The following is a 14,735-nucleotide window of genomic DNA, read 5'->3' on the forward strand; positions in this document are numbered from 1 at the left end:
AGGTAATTTAATTACACTTTAATGAAATTTGAATAAAATATTTGCACAGTTCTTGAACTATCTCTGCTAAAAGGAATACAGTTTAAAACTCTTGCATTCATATGTGGTTCCTGCTATAACAGAATAAATGTCTTGACAGCAGGATGCCTATTTTATAACTGTTTCCTAAAATCTCATCAGACAGTGACTTTCAATATTTTCCTTAACAGGATTAATCAAATAATACAGTATGAACAACTTGGCTAGTGGTGGTCCAGAATGGAGATTTTTTTTTTATAGTGAGTTCTGTTTAGGCACCATGAGTATCATCATTTAGTAATTGGCTCCATAAATATAGTTGAGTCCATATTATGCTTCCAGGCACTGTGAGAAGTCTAGCTTCTACAAAGAAGAACACTGAATAATTTTTGTGAGCACACAACTCACAATATAAATAGAAATGGATATAATAATTAAAATCATATATTGCTATTGGACATAAAAAAATGGTGAAACCACTTTGGAAAACCATCTGAAGTTTCTTAAAATGTTAAGTGTTTTAAGACAAGAGTCAACCCAGGAGAAATTAAAACATATGCCCACATAGAGATGTGTTTGAGAACTTATATGAGAATGTCAGTTTGCAGCATATTCACAATAACCAAAAGGTATAAAAAGCCTAACCACATATCAACTAGTGAAAGAATAGACAAAATGTGGTGTGTCCATACACTGAGACAGTAGTCAGCAATGGGAAGGAACAGAGTACTGATGGGTGCCACATAGTGGATGAGCCTCAAGAACATCGTGCTAAAAGAAAGATAGAAAAAAAATGAAATGTTTGAAAACAGACAATTCTTTAGAGATGAAAAATAGATTAATAGTTGATTGGGCTTGGGCATGGAAGTGGAGAATTTCTGCTAAGGAGTTTCCTTTGGGGATGCCAGAAACATTCTAAAATTAGATTATTGTGATGGTTGCACAACCCAGTAGATTCACTAACAAGCACTAAATTGCTCACTAAATATGAGTATATTTTATGCTTTGTGATCAGTTCTTATAATGCTGGGGGTTTTTAATCATCATTAAAAGGAGTTAATATGTTTTGGAATCAGAGAAGTCACCCTGGAATAGATGGCCTGATGTACATCTAAAGGAAGATAAAGTTGCCACGAGACATTCCTTGGTGAAAGGCACCTGACAGAAGGTTACCAGCTGAAATGGTGGAATGCATTCTGTGTGCATTTGCAGTTCCTGTGCAGGATCTAGAATAATTTGAGATGCAGCCAGGTCAATAGTGGTGAGAAGTAAAGATGAAGAGGCCGACAGCAGCTGGGACCTGGAGTCTTGTGTGTTTTTGTATCCTTTACCAGGCGAGGATATTTTGAAACTTTTAATCCAGATTGCCATCTCATCAGCTTTGCATTTCAAATTAATTGTGTGGCCGTGTAGAGAGCAGGTTGTGTCCTGATCTGAGTTACTCCATGATTTACAAAACAGCATTCTATGGGGTAGTGTAGAGAGGAACCCATGTACTTTTCTGAGTTACTCCATGATGTATAGAATAGCAGTTTTGCCATAGTTTGCCATAAGCTATTTCATTTTGAGAATAAGTGCCACGGTAGAACAACTGTACACCTTGTTTGTACAAATAAACAACCACCATCTGCCCGGCATAACCATAAGGCACAAGTTGATAAGTAACTTGCTTGTGTCAACTTATCAAATCAAAGCAGGAGCCTGAACATGTGGGAATCCCAAATCATCTCAGGAGCAGAGGAATCAGGAGCTTATCCATCTCACCAGATGCAACCCCCTCACCTAAGACCTGTAAAAGGAGGATCCCTCCAAGACTGGACATGTGGCACCCTGGCCCCTTACCTAGTCACTCGTCACAAGCTTTGCCCAGGAAAATTGCCACAGTGACTGTTTCAGTCAGCTTTGCATTGCTGTGACCAAAAGACATAACAAGAAAAAATGAGAGGAAGAAAATTTCATTTTGGTTCACAGTTTCAGAGGTTCAGTCTATGGTCAGCCAGCTGCACAGCTGTAGGCCCAAGATGAGGCAGAACATCATGGCAGAGAGGTGTGGTAGAGGGAGGCTGCTCAGTTCATGACAGCTAGAAAAAGACAGAGAGTGGGGGTGTGGGGGGACTCACTAGGGACAATATGGAAACTCCAAAGTTACTCTTCCAGTGAGCTGTTCTCTTTAGCCACACCCTACATGCACACAGTTGCCACCCTGTTAATCCATTAAAGTTGATTAATCCATTGATTATGATACAGTTCTCATATTTGAATCATTTCACTTCTGAAAATTCTTTCATTTTTCTCAAACATGAGCCCTTGGGAGATACCTCATATCCAAACCATAACAGTGGCAAACCTCCAATTTCCTGTCCTTCAGGCTACAATACAGCATGGTTATTCCTACCTGTGATGATGATGCAGATCACTCCAAAATGACACATCAAGCTGACACCCTGAACCTGAAACTGCCTACTGCCCAGGCCCTTTGTTGTGACTACCTGTAGTGAGTCTGACTCTGTATTCACATCTCTGTCTGCCTGTGCTCTTGGCTCAGCATCCTGTAACACTATAACTACCTTAACCCTTTCTTGGTCTATATATATATATATATATATATATATATATATATATATATATATATACATATAATTGTGTGAACTATGATGTGTGACTTGAGTGTTATAGTTATTAGAAATAAAGAATAGAATGGAACAAAAGAACTTGTGATTTGCTAGCTTATGACTATCAGGCGACCCATTATTACTTCGTGAATTGCCACTTCTAAAAGTGGTATAGCTTGTGAATTTATTGTTATTCAATAAATTCTGACATTGTAGAAAGACACAAGCATGTTAATATCATGGCTCACTCATGTCAGGTGGCTTATTGTTTGTGGTCAGAGAGGAAGGAACAGTAGCTTTTGTTAGGAGAATCACTGCCTGAGGTAGATGGACTAGTTATAAAGTTAATGAAGTATTTAAGATGAGGGATGAGGATGATTGCAACTAGGGAGGCTCTCATGGGAATGGAGGGCAGGTGCTTCTGTAAAATTCGCAGAGTTGGTGATTGATCAGCTACGAGACATAAAAGCGAATGAGAAATCATGGATGAATTCCAAGGGGTTGGTCTCTGTGAGGTGAGTGGATATATGTCAATTCCAACAACTGAGATGGAGAATCCAGAAGACTCACTCTGAGGGAAAAGATGACATGAATATTGGGGCCATTGTAGGGCGATGTCTTAGCAGGCCATTGGAACTATCCAGAGCCTAGAAGTGAGCCTGCTTTTGAGTCATTAATGTGGCAGTTAAAACCATAGGAATAGATGACTTGGCCAGTGTGAGTGTGTAGATTGAAAAATCACTATGGGTCAAGGGTCAAGGATGAAGTGCCAACAGACCACCAGGAATAGATCAGAAAACCATTTTTTTATGGGGTCTTTTCAAGTTATATCTTTGAATTCACCCATGAAGAAAACTCTCATCTTCTCAACAGAGATTTCTCCTGGAACTTATACTCCACCTGTGTAGCATTTTATCTAGGTAAGCTTCTCAAGGACTTAAAGATCACCTGTAAGAAAGGAAGAGAAATATCTCAAGTTATCGTCTAAACTTCTAATCTGTTTGATTTGCCTGCCAGTAAGATCAAAAAAGATCAAGTAAGAAAGATGGCTAGACTAATTATAATGTTTTAAAATACTTCTAATTGATAGAATAATTTGCTAATTGAAAGAATGAATAGAAAGGGACATATTTCTGTCTTTTCTATTTCAAATAATTTATCCACATTTACTAATTCAATTATAATAGAGTGTCAAAATATTTTTATAGGAATTTTCAGTTGTTTAGAAATGGACAAGAATTCCAATGAAATTTCATCAGAGTCAATACCAGACTTTTTTTTTTTTTAATTTCCACTTTCCTTTTATGTTTTGTGTTTATTGCTAATTCACTGGGATTTCTTCTTCTTTTTCTTCTTCTTCTTCTTCCTCCTCTCCTCCTCCTCCTCCTCCTCCTCCTCCTTCTTTTAATTGACTTGTGAGTTCTGCAAACTATAAGATATTTAAGAGGTCATCCAGTTCAGTTTTCTGAATTTAATCAACAGAATGTTTAAACAATTCCGCTTCATGGTGGAGGAATTCCTACATGTAAAATGGGCTCTGTAGGTTTTATAGAAAATTGGAGGTAGAAGGAAACTTGGAAATCAGCTTTATCAACTCCAAAGTTCTGTACTTTAGACCATGGACCAAGTACACCATTTGATGTTGTTTGACTGGCTTGCCCAACATTTCCTTATGAGCTTAGTTAGCTGTAAATTCTTTAAGAGGGAAATAGTTTATAAACACCTGGGTATTTTGACTATTCCTATTTTTTATTATTATATTTTTATAGAGGAGTAGGCAATACTGGGACCCCTCTCCTATGTTAGCAATCGGAGTGAGCAGTGGCTTCCATCTTTTGATAAGGCTACAATTCCTTGCCGCCAAAGCTGGCTCCCATCCTTACCATTCCAAGTGCTCCCCAACCTTCCCTCCATGGAACTGAGAAACTAATGTGACTCTATTTTTTAAAAATAAATAAATAACAGCAGCTTCTACCTCAAGGCCTGCCCTAAGGAAGGGGGCGTGACCCTTGTCCTTGGAAAAACCCACAGAGCACTCCTAAGTACATACCCACCCTGCTAAGTTGTTTGTAAATAATAGGAGAGGTCTTCGGGCGCCAGGTGTCCCTGACTCAGTTAGGCTAGATGAGGACCCATGGCAACCCTACTAGGAACCACCAATCAGCATAAGACAGGGAAAATACCTGGGATGCCAGATGACCCAGTAGTTTATGGTGGTTGTTAACATGTTGGGAAACCATGTAGTTTAGCACGTACACCCCTCGTGGCCTAAACCAATCAGTTCAAACAAACCCCCTTCTTGTACTAGCCAATCACCCCTACCCAACTTGTTCCCGCCATTGAATGTGATAATCAATGTTAAGAGTTGTTGTTTGATTTTCTCTCTGTATGGAATGATTTGCTGTGTGGTGTTATGACGCATAGAGTATCTCCCCCAAACCTATAAAATCTTATTGAACAAAGGACCGGGACTCACTCCCTGGGACCGCTGCGTCGGGAACAGTTGTGAGTCCAGGCTCGAGCTTGCAATAAAGACTCTTGTGTGATTCCATCGGATTCAGTTCTTGGAGGTCTATTGGGGTCCCATGAATCTGGCATAACAGAATCTTGAATGGGAGGTAGGTACCTAAAACAGACCAATACAATCACGAACATCATAACATTACTCCAGTGTATTTCAGGTGCTATAATATAAGCCCCTTGAGGGCAAATTTATTCCCCACTCTATCACAGCACCCAGAACAGGATCTGACACATGGTGGGCCTAAGGACCATATGTTTTAATTAAAGAATGCCAGGTCCTGCAGATATGAAGTTCTTATTGTCAGGCAGCTCAAATGCGCAGGTAAAAACCACCAGCCATTAGAAATCAAGGTGATGACAGCTTTCAGAATGGTGTCCATGAGAAAAGAGAGACAAGGAAAATTGAAAGCTGTGTCATCATCGTTAAGTGGTTAGTGTCTAAAACAGGTACTAGTCTTCCAACTCATTTTAGATGAGAAAATAAAGTAAAATAACTCAAGAAATGTAGAAGTAAGGGAATCTCAAGTGAATGTTGACTAGTTGATTAAACTACATTCTCAGAGAAAAACAAAAAAAATAAAATTCAATGTTATTCAACCATAATTTCTTGCCATGATTTATGTTTTGTAGATATTGCTGGATCCATCTGCAGATACACATAAAGACCGTTTTTAAATTTGATTTTAAACTATTTCTCTCATGCATGATATCTGAGCACACTTTTGCCCAAGGAGTTTCATGCCAGAGGAAACTAATTAGTGTTGTCACTTGTATGATAATTATTGCATTTACAAGACAATTGGAAACTCAATCTGGTATTGTTTTCTTTTTAGCAGGGAAGAAATAGCATAATTTACTATTCATTATATATAGCTTTTTAGGAAGTGTGTGAACATCTTGGGATAAAAAGTTTCTAAATACTGCAACTCCACCTCTCTATTAAGGAGATTCAGCCTTGGAAAGTTCACAGCATTCATGTCAACATCTGTTTGATCCAGCAAGCAAGTCCAGGGATGGTAGCATGGACTTGAATCTGAGTACTGTCCTTCGGGTTTCTGAGCACCTTCTTACTTAAGATATGGCTCCCAGTGATGTCGAACTTCACTATGACCAAGCCCCTTTGGGACTAAGACTGAAAAAGAAGATGTTATGGCCTCTTATTCCTTTAGTTTTTAGAGGTCTACTATTTGCCTGGCTTGGTAAAGTTGTGGTTGGTAAATTGACAGTATTTATCTAGAATTTAAGTCACAAATCTGTTCCGTGATTCATACAGGAAAAAAAAAATCTCAGAGATTTGGGTTGTAGGGAGGGACAGCTGGATATAGAAATGTCAGCAGCTGCTCAAAATACTCAACTTCCCGCAGCAGAACTCAAAACAGAGATGAGCTGTTCAGGTGGAAACTAAGTAGTTGCCATGGAGCAGGTAACCTAGTCACAGAGAGACTTCTCCAGAATGAGTGAGAGCTTGTCTTCATTCTTTGGAAGCATCTTTTCCTTCGGTTTTCTTCAGAGAAATGATCTTTTCTTTTAGGACAACAAGGGTAATCATATCCTCAATAATTAGAATGCTGAAGCACAGCGGGTATCGATACCTGTCTTATTGATCCATGGTATAATCTTAGAAAGTCAGAAACCCAATATCCATAAAGGCATTATAGGGTCTACAGAATATACTGAAGGACAGCAAGTCAAGGAAAACCCATTATTCTTCCTTTGAGCACGGCAGGTATTGCTAGACAACTGGACACTCTGCTGCTGAGTCTAGATAAGATATCCTTCTCAACCCATCCTTTGGGAGCCACATGCTGTAGCTCAGAAGAAGCTTAGAAGAACCAGGTCTAGTGGCAGTTTGCTTCTACAAGAAGATAAGAATGAAATGCATGTCAGGGCTGCAGTTGAGTCAGTGCTGTGCATGTCTATAAATGGCCCAAGATTCTGCTTGGGATGAGGCCTCCAGACCACAAGGAAGAAAACGTTAGGCAGTAAATCTTTTTCTTTGAACAATGGTAACTGCCACTTTCAGTAAAAGAACTAATTTTATTCAAGTAGACTTGAAACTATGGTATTGACTTACCTTACCTGGAGAGGTGTCTGTTCCCAATTCAGGCCGGGCTGTGTGAACATAGCTGTATCTCACTTATTATTTCAACAGAGTGGCTTTGTGTGTCCTGGAGTCTGAGCACCTGTTGCTCTTCCTGAGACCCCACTCCCCAAGTGGGGCACCTGCTGTGCTGGAGAGGCTGTCCTGTCACAGACCCCACCTGCAGCGTCACTGAACTGTATTTCTAGACAGGCTTAGCTTTTGTCCCTCCTGTCATTTGTTGGTGAGTTCCTAACTCCCTGAGCTCTGTGCCCCTTGTCATTGTATTAATTTGTTCTATTGTGAATTTTAACATGACCCATTGATATTCAGGTTACTATTTGAATATGACCAACTAATTCTGGGTCCTGTCAAATTCTCCTCTGTGTGTCTGCTGAAACCACTAGGAGTCCTTCATTGCCACTGTAACTTTATAGATATCCATCAGCAGCACAAGACAGTGCATCTAATATGACCTGATGGTCTTCAAAGACTTTCTTCACATTTCTTCATCTTCGGGGAAGCGCAGTATAAAAAACAGCCAAGAGCATACATGAATAAATTATGTCGTTAAAATCTTAGTGGAGGGCCAGGAATGTAACCTTGGGCTCCCATTAGAGCTCAGAGAAATTATATTTTACGCAGTTTTTTTTTAAAACAATATTTCTCCCCCTCAATATGCTATGATTTATAAATGAGGAAACATTGCTTCATATTATGCTGATTCAACATAATTGAATTTTACTCAATGTAAACTCTTCTATCCCTTAAAAAGTTCTGAACGGAAATGGAAATATTAGACAGAGAGGCTAGTGTGCATGGCCTAAAATGTGATAATGAATACTGGTGCTTGCTGTCCATGAGCCATTCCTTTGTTTTCCTTGCAGATTGACTGAAGCTGATTTGGAGATCTGGGTGTGCAATGCTCCCATCTGATGAAAGCCTTTTACTTCTTCCTCTTTTGCTGATAAATCCAAAATTAGGGCCTGGAAACTCCATTTCTAAGTGCTTTTTTTTATCAAACTACCAAAATTTAGAGAACATTGCCTTTTTATAACACTGTATACACTTCTCAGAAAAAAAATATCAAGGTGAATAGGATGAAAAAAATTATCTTCTAATGGATTTTCTTCAGAGGAGAAAAAAAAGAAAACATAAAATTCAAGGAAACGTACAGGTTGCTAACAGAGATGGTAGAAAGGACAGGTCAGTGGGAATTAAAAGACTCAGCATTATCATAAGTCAATAATTCTTGAACTTGGTCACACGTTAATATCATCTGAAGAGATGCGAAAAAAATTCCCACGCACAGACTGTACCCCTTATCAAAGAAATAAGAATACTTGAGGGTTGGATCCAGATATATATATATATATATATATATATATATATATATCTTTTTCTTTTCTTTCTTTCTTTCTTTCTTTCTTTCTTTCTTTCTTTCTTTCTTTCTTTCTTTCTTCCTTTCTTTCTTTCTTTTAACTAAGGGTTATTATAGTAGTAAGCTTTATTATGTCCTCAATAGACCCCTCTGAGTTTGCTAATTGAACACCTAGATTTTTCTGGTTGTCTTCGTAGCTCGGGGGCTGGAGGGTCAGTGTGAACTGCCTGTGGTCCTGAGTGCTGAATGTTGTTTAGAGTATGGATTGAAGAAAAGTGGCATTAACTCCAAGTAAGAGATCATCATGGTACTGATAGAAACAACTGCAATGGAGATGGGAGTTATCTTTGAGAGTTATTTAGAAGTTTGGCTTGATGGGAATCAAAGGATGATTACAAATTGAGTTGGAGCAGGAGATATCAAGAACCATTCAGGTTTCTGAGGAGTGACTCAAAATGAAGGTATTGTTCGTTGAGGTTGAAAATGGAGAAGATCTTAGGTGGAAGATGATTTTACGCCTGGATATGCAAACTCTGGGGCGCCTGTGAGATAATGGGATTATCAAATAAGAGGTTAATTTCCAGTACTGAGGAGGCTCAGTCTGGAGAGGTAGACCTAGGAAGGATCAGACATGGGGGTAATAGAGATGGGCAAGGATGTTTAGAATTGAAAGGAGCAAAATGGTGTCCAGCATAGAGCTCTGAAGATGGGGAGAGGAAAGGAGCCAGGAAATCAGTAATCACTCCCTGAAAAGCTAAAGGATGTAATATCATAGGAGAAAGATGAAAGAATATTTCAAGGGGTGTAGGAAGTAATCAGTGGGTCAAGCAAAATGAGGACTGAAATAGAGCCATGAATTTAGTGGTTTGGAGACTTCCACAAGATCAGATGAGCAGAAGGGCATTGCACACATTGTTGATATGTCTATGAATGTGTTTGTGAAGTCAAAATACTATGTAAACATTGCCTGTTGCTTCCCTTTAAATCATAAATTCATTGAGGCTAAAGACACATTTCCTTATCTTGTATCAAGGATACCTTACTTCAACCCTGTGATCAATAAACATTTATTGGCTCTATGAATGAATGTACCGTGATGCGAGATAGCTGTTTAAAAGACTTTGTAGGGTGTTTTGGAATTAAATATATATTTTTATGTTTCTGGTTTTGAGATTCCTGAGTTTAATCCACCCCTTTGAAGTTCCAGATGAAGAATATCTCATAGTTTCCTTCATAATCAAAGTCCCTGGAATTTGTAAATTTATAATTTCATTTTGATGCTGATTTGAAAATATCAGTTCCTGTTTCATACACCCCAGGTGGAAATGATGACTTTGATATGCTTCTGACCAGTTTGCAGGCTGATTTGTCAACCCAGAATGTGCTGGGTTCTGATGGGGGCAAATCCTGTGTTAGTAGCCATATCTGTCCACTTCCTGTTGTTGTTATGTACCTGTTGTCATAGGAATAGAGAATATAAAACTAGAATCCAATGTATAAAACTACATACTCAGAACTTTACTACCTCAGGGAATTTTATGATGTTACTTATTTTCAGATGGTAAAAAAATCATTACAAAAATTGAATATAATACTCTTTTATTATAAAAGTTTATTTCTTATAGATCTAATAGAAACTGTGTCACAACACACACACACACATGCACACACACACTGCACACACACACAAAGAATCAATTGCAACTTGTTTATTTCTTTGTACTTTGCTACATATGTTTTTCATTTTTTAAAGAACAGCTCTGCAATAACAATTCCAATACAATACAACCTGTTTTCTAAATTAATTGAACACATTTTTATTGATCACTGTATCAAGACCATTTTTCAAGCCAAGTGGTCTGCTGTGATATTTCCATAGATACATTCATGTGCTGGGTGACTTATTTTATATCAATAACAGACAACACAACACGTAGGACTGTGGTTCTGTATGATTACAATAGAGCTGAAACGTCCCTATTACCCAGTGACTTTGTAACCATGGTTCAATCAGAGAACAATGCATTTTTCACCTGCTCAGATGATGCTGGTGTTACCTCACCTACTCTGCTGCCAGTCATACAAGCACACAGCCACTCCATGGGTCTCATATTGAGTGGGTAAGCTACAAGTACATGTGCTACTGTTATACTTTTATTGTTACTTTGGAGTGTGTTCCCATGAAAAAGCATTTACTGTAAAACAGTATGCTGTGTTGAATTGGCAGCAGCTTTAAAGATCTCCTATTTACTGTGTCTCTCAATCCCAACATATTCTCTTGGGTTTGATTTAATCACATGTTGTTTGTTCATAATAGCTCTAGGAGAAACAGGACACCGTGTGTGTGCGCGCAAGTATGTGTGTGTGTGTGTGTGTGTGTGTGTGTGTGTGAGAGAGAGAGAGAGAGAGAGAGAGAGAGAGAAAGTGTGTAAGAGAGATATGGCCTCACTGTGTACAGGTTCTGCAATCAAAGCTGTGTTAAACATACTCCAATGTTCACACAATGACTTGTCCAAAGATGCGTTTCTCGGAATATATCCCTGTTGTTGAATGATGCATGACTTGTATGTGCAATTCCATTCCAAGGGTGAATCAAAATTCTTTTAAAGAGCCTCCCATGGTTAGACATTAGGTCGTTTCCAATGCTTCAATATTATAAACAACACTTCAGGGCATGTCTTTGAAGCTAAATCAGTGTACACAGCTTTGATTTCTACTTCAGAATACATTTGTGGAATTAAAATTGCTCGAATAAAATGTAGAAATATGTAAGTTATTGGTAAGTAATGCAAACTTGCTAACCATTGGACAATTTGCACAAGTAATGCATACTGAATATAGGAAAATTATGGCAAAAAAAAGTAGGAATTGCTTTCAATCTCATAGACCTTAGACACATTACTGGATTGTCTTAGAGAACATGTTTATTATATAGGCCCTGATAGGTCGGTTTGAGGTGACTGAGGGAACAAAGCACCAGGCAAGCAACCCGAGTGCGTGAAAGAACAAACAATCAGGTGCCAACAGACAAGCAGTGATGGTGCCTCAGCGGGGTCTCATGACCAATCCTAGAAGGACGAAGATCTCAGTAAGATCCCCCCACCAACCCCAGGAGGACAAGGGACTCTAAAAACCTCCCTTTCTTGTTCCAAGCCCTCCCTTCCTTCCCTAAGCCAAATAAAATTCCAGTCCAGCTGAGCCTGGGTGCAATCCCCCTGGACCCGCTCTGTTGAAATGGAGAGTCTCACCTGGGAGTGAATCTCAATAAAGCCTTGTTCAGCAGTTTTTAATCTGCCTTCTTTTGGTCACCGGTGTCTGACCTTACAGGCCCCAGTTCTCTTCTTATCTCCAATCCCTTTGGCAGATAATGCATAATCTATGATATATGGTATAATGTAACACAAAACATATAGCATATGACATATAATATGTAATGTGGATGTATAACATATAATAGGCTCACTAATGATGGCCAGTTTCCTTATGAAGATCTTATATATTTACACTTTGCTTATTCTTATTTTAAAATGAGATTACATGCTTTCTTTTGTATTATGATAGGAACAAGCTTCCCTTTACCTAAAGGGATTTATTTTAAATAATTATTACTACTACATAGGTAAGCTATTAATTTAGCGGATCTAATATGCAACAAATAATAGCTTTTCAGATAATTGTTTTCCAGAAAATATAGTTTTCCTTTTGTGAAAAGCAGGAAAATTTAGTTTCATCATCTCTGAGACTTGCTCTTTGCCTTTCTGCCCACCTTCCCTCCTGGCACCCCCCCATCCCCCCTTTTTTTCTGTCCTTTTTCTCTCCCCTCCTTCCTTCCTTTGTAGTTTATTTTGGCTAAAATCTGATGAACAGTGTTAGATAATAGAGCTGATTATGAGCATGCCTTTTTATTCATTAGCTTTAAAAGATGATATCTATAATATTTTCATTAAGTGCTGAGATTGATTAGGGGATTGTAGGATTGTCATTTTTAATACAATTATTAAATCATGGTATTTTTGGTACATCTGGTACTAATGTACTAAAATTTAACTCAAAATTGTCCTTAATTTGGTACTATGTGATAAGGAGTTATGAATGTGTGTGTGTGTGTGTTTGTGTGTGTGTGTGTGCGCGCGCGCGCGCTTCAAGAATGCTTCCTTGATAACTTTTAAAAGTTTCCATCATTGACGTTTATTCTGTTGGATTATCTATATCCCGAGTCACTTCTGATTATTTCTATTTTCTTAGAAATCAGATTGTACGGGGCTCCAACCCTGATTGTAGACAAGGACAGCTACCATTTTAAACATTCCCTATTTATTTGAAAGATGATTGCTCTTACCTTAATTTTGTGCATTTGTGATTTATTGTTTATTTTTCTCAATCAGATAAGCATGGATGCTATCAACATTGAATTAGTGAGTGTGAAGAATCAGTTCCTGATTCCAATGTCTTCCTGATTTCTAGTCTAAGATTCTGCTTTTTAATTGATTCATTTTTCTTTTATTATTTTCCATTGCTATTGTTTTCATTTAGCTTTTTTTCTTTATGCTTTAATGAAATTAGCTGGTGTTGAATTTGCCTCATGTTGCAGTTCGGAGCATACTCCATAATTGTGATTTTTAGTGTTTTATTGTTATTTTCTAAGCAACCTGTGATTTCTGTTTGAAATGCCTCTTTAACTTGATAGTATTTTATCAATAATCCCAAAGGTTGACTGAATTTAGGTATTTAAACTTTTTCTACTAACTGCTGTTTGTTGTATGATAACTAGATTAGTACAGCTGACACAATTTAGCTTTGAAAGAAACTTCTATAGGCCTATAAAATGTGACAATGCTTCATACTTTTTTCAAGGAAATGTGTAAATAATTCATAGCATACATGCATGTCATTATTTTCTTAGGGTGTTAGCATCAGAATATATATATATATATATTAATTTAATGATTCACTGCATGTTTTGTTTCTTATACTACCATGAATACATTATTGTCAATAACATGATTATACAAAAAGTATCATTACTAAAATGTCGTTCCAAATGACAACTTTGGAATATTGAATATTTTGTAAAAACATTAACTGGGGTTTGGAGACCTAATCATTTCCTAAAGGTCCCACCTCTGAACCTTGCTGCTTTGGGGATCATGCTTTCAAAGTGAGAGTTTTTGATGGGACTATTTCAGATCCAAATCATAGGACCTTTAAACATTATACATATCAAATATATCCAACTTTTTTCTTTGGTCAAAATGTTTTTCGAATTTTTTTCTGTCTTCTTTTCTCTCTCTTCTTTTTTTCTCCTCCTCCTCCTCCTCCCCCTCTTCTTTTGTTCTTCCCTCTTTTCTGTCCTTTTTCTCTCCCCTCCTTCCTTCCTTTGTAGTTTATTTTGGCTAAAATCTGATGAACAGTGTTGATGATAGAGCTGACTATGAGCATGCCTTTTTATTCATTAGCTTTAAAAGATAATATCTGTAATATTTTCATTAAGTGCTGAGATTGATTATGGGATTGTAGGATTTTCATTTTAATTCAATTATTAAATCAAGGTATTTTTGGTACATCTGGTACTAATGTAGTAAAATTTAACTCAAAATTGTCCTCTAATTTGGTACTAAGTGATAAGGGATTCTCCCCCCCTCCTCCTCCTCCTCCTCCTCCTCCTCCTCCTCCTCCTCCTCCTCCTCCTCCTCCTCCTCCTCCTCCTCCTCCTCCTCCTCCTCCTCCTCCTCCTCCTCCTCCTCTTCTTCTTCTTCTTCTTCTTCTTCTTCTTCTTCTTCTTCTTCTTCTTCTTCTTCTTCTTCTTCTTCATTATTCCATGTTAATAGACCATGCTTGATAGAGCCTATATGGAAACATATATAATTGAACAGTTTTGTTCAGTTATACAAATAGGTCCAGCATATGGGAGGTCAGTATTATCCCCAAATAACTTAAATGTGTCCCTTCCTACATGTTATGGGAATATGGAGATACAGTAGCTATTTTGTATTTCTTTGTAAGTCCTATAAAATTATTGAAACTCCATTTTTCATATGGTTCTTCAGTTGAGTCACCCTTGTGTTTGTATTTTCATCTGGACTAATAGTATCATCTACAAATAATGAGAATTTGGTTTCAT

This window comes from Spermophilus citellus (assembly GCF_964194105.1).
Source record: "Spermophilus citellus genome assembly, chromosome: 4".
Lineage (NCBI taxonomy): Eukaryota > Metazoa > Chordata > Mammalia > Rodentia > Sciuridae > Spermophilus > Spermophilus citellus.